Consider the following 3,350-nt stretch of genomic DNA (forward strand, 5'->3'; position numbering starts at 1 on the left):
ATAATATGATCTCAAATAATTGGGTTCTACCTAGTCCATGTTGGATTCAAACCGATTATTAATATTCGCACTTTCCGTTGAAGGCATGAGACTACAATAGGATGCCAAAATGCCATGTTTCCGCCCCTGCATAGAGCTGAATATTAGTGAATGAATTTAGAGTAATAGATTTTATTTGAGTATAGTCTTGTCTATTTAATTAAATTTACATAAATTTAAAAATATAATATAAACAAATTTTAAAAATTATAGATATAAAAGAATGATGGATGAAAATAATAACTCCCTAAATTTATTGTGAAAAAACAAATAAGAGAGGGCAACAATCATGCAATTTTCGTTTTAAAAATTAAGTCGTAACCGTCACATGTTTGGGAGATATTACCTCAAAAGATTTTCAAATTCAAAGACACAATCAACATCAACAATTGAGTGTAACGTATTGAAGTTTCCCAAAATCCTTTCAAATTACATGTTTGCAATTCCAATCTCTCAAATATAGAATCGGATTTTTTGTATTGCTCTATGATATTGAAGAATATGGCTTTACATACTTATCATGCTATTAGACTTGATAAATAATTGCTTAATTGAGTGATTTCTACCTAATTTAGTGTAATTTTGTTAAATATATGTAAAATTTGGAATTGGATGCAATTGATGCTAAAAGAAGTGGTAAAAGCATAAACATGTGCATTTATCCAAGTGATTTTGTTACATGTACATTAAGGTTTTGTAATTTACATAATACTACATAACACTCTATCATTGAACAGTTTAAAATATAGTCAACTTTTCATCCAACCATTTTCCTCTAACTCATCTTATGGCACTACTTCTGGATCGTCCTATCTATACAAATAGCATAATTCTTATCCCAATATCACATGTTAAATGATATCATAAATTAATCCTCGTCGAAAGATAATTCCAAATTTAACTGAAGAATAAAACTTGCATCAATATATTTTTATTATACAAGCTCTCAACATCATCAAAATCTTTGTTGTAACATATTCGATTACCTGTTTATGTCGTAAAAAAGAAAGTATATTTTTAAGACATTTTCTGATTGAACATATATTCGATGAAGCATAGATTGGAAAGGTATTATTCAAATAACATCTTGACAAGCCAAACCTAGTTTCGCAAGCTATCATTCCAACATAAGATTAGAGCAATCTCAACAAATGGAAAGTGAACGTCAAAATCTCACATTCTACTTGTTACTAAAACTATGTCCCTAAAGCATAGTGTCACACAACCCTTCTAGATTTAAAGTTGGCATTTCAAGAATTCCCATTTCAGTGCCAAATCAAACTCTCCCATTTGCTAAGATCAATTTCATGAATTATTCCAAAAGAAAACAATCCAACTACATAGATATTCAAGAATAATATTATTTTGTTACTCATGAAAAAAATTTAAAATTTTGGACATATCAATATTTTAGAAGAATATTTCATTAGTATCAAAGATTACCTTTATACAAGTCTAAGCCAAATAAATGTGTTACCGCTCCTATATAAGTGTAACTTATATATATACAATCAACTCAACTGCTCAACTATCATTTGATCTTGTTTGAGCTTTTGACCTTTAACACTTTACCTTTTTTCGAGTCATTGCTCGATCTGAACTTTGAAAATATGGGTTTTTTCTCTTGCAAAATTACTCATGTATAAAAACAAATAATAATAATAATAATAATTTTGAAGAATGCTGCAAGGTGTTTATTCGTTCAATAATACCAAGATTTGTTAACTTAAGCTATGTATCACTGGACGTGTAAAGTGTCCTGATTCAAAGCCATTATCCCAGACATAAAAGCAAAAAATGAATTACTTTTTTAAAAATATTATCCTGCAAATTATTCCAATTTTGGATTTTGAATCCATAGCAGGCTAGTAGCAAATGATAATTGCTGAGGTTCAAAGGGGTATCATTGTTGAGACACATTAACACCACAATTTTCGCAGTTACATTCACAAATTACATTGCAGATTACTGTTGAATTTCGAATCCGTAGAAGCAAATTGATATAGGTGAAGTTCCATGTTGGAGTATCATCATTCAGAAATTTCCAGTCAGCAAAAGTTGAAGGTAAATGATTCAGATCCAATCAAGAAATCAAATGACTATTTAGGCAAATTCTAAATCTATGTTCATTGATTATAGCATACACGTGAACAGTGAACATCTAGCAAAGTTCCTAGGTGGTTGAATTAAAGAATTTTTTTTTAAAATTTTCTGGCTAATTCTTGTTCCAGTTTCCAGTAGTGCCATCATTGAAGGAGTTTCCGATCAGCAAACAATATATTAGGCAGAAAGTTGGAGGTAGTTTACATGTTAAGATGTTTTACTGAATGCGGAAAATGCATAAGCTGATTTTCGGAAATTATTTTATGATTTATGAAATGATAGGAATAAGGTGCGTAATGTGAGTAAAAATCTGTTGAATTTTGGAAAAAAATCTTGATAACGGAGGATAGGAAGGAGGGTTTTGTTAGAGAAAAGGGTTTGAGACTGCTGAACTTCAGTTGTCATTCATTGTGCTGCCGGCTTATTCAAGTGGATGAATTCGTTTGATATTCTGTCTAATACTAGTGGTGCCGTGCTGTTGAATTTTGCAAGAACTTCGATAATGCAATCTAATATCGAGCAAGTTATCTCTATTAACTCTGCTGTGAGAAAGGAATGGGGGCTGGTTCTGCCAAGGAAGGGGGGCTAGTTCTGCCGGGCGCCCAGGCGCCCAGTTTCTACCTCCCCGGCAGAAACATGGCGTCTAGGCGCCGCTCACATGGTGCCTAGGCGCCCCGAATTTGTAAACCATTCAGAAACACGGCGCCTAGGCTAGGCGCCCCGATAGGCTATATATATATAGCCAATTTTTCCTCCTTATAAAATACAAGACCTAGAGGGAAAAGAGAGAAAACTTGTAGAGGATTTTACAAGATTGAAGGTTGTTCATCTTGGGTATAAATTCAAAGTTATTTTCTTTCTTGGGGATTAACTTGAGGCTTGTTCAAGTAATCCAAATACATTATTATTCATATATTCCATTGAAATCATTTCTTCCTCATTTTCTTGTTCTTGAAGTGATTCGAAAATTTTCACATTGTCAACTTTGTTTGATCTTTGGGCTATCTTTGGGAGGTGCTTTCCCAACAATTTGGTATCAGAGCTACATCCTAAATCAAGGTGGTTAAGTTTCGATTTTGTGGTGAGTTGCTTGAACTTTGTTGTGCACAAGGTGTTTGTGAAAATTCCCAAGTGAACTTTGGTGATTTATTTTCGGTAAACAAGTGGATAAATCATGTCTTCTAGAGGAATGGTGAAGATTGGGAAGT

This window comes from Olea europaea, chromosome 18 (genome assembly GCF_002742605.1).
Source record: "Olea europaea var. sylvestris chromosome 18, O_europaea_v1, whole genome shotgun sequence".
NCBI lineage: Eukaryota > Viridiplantae > Streptophyta > Magnoliopsida > Lamiales > Oleaceae > Olea > Olea europaea.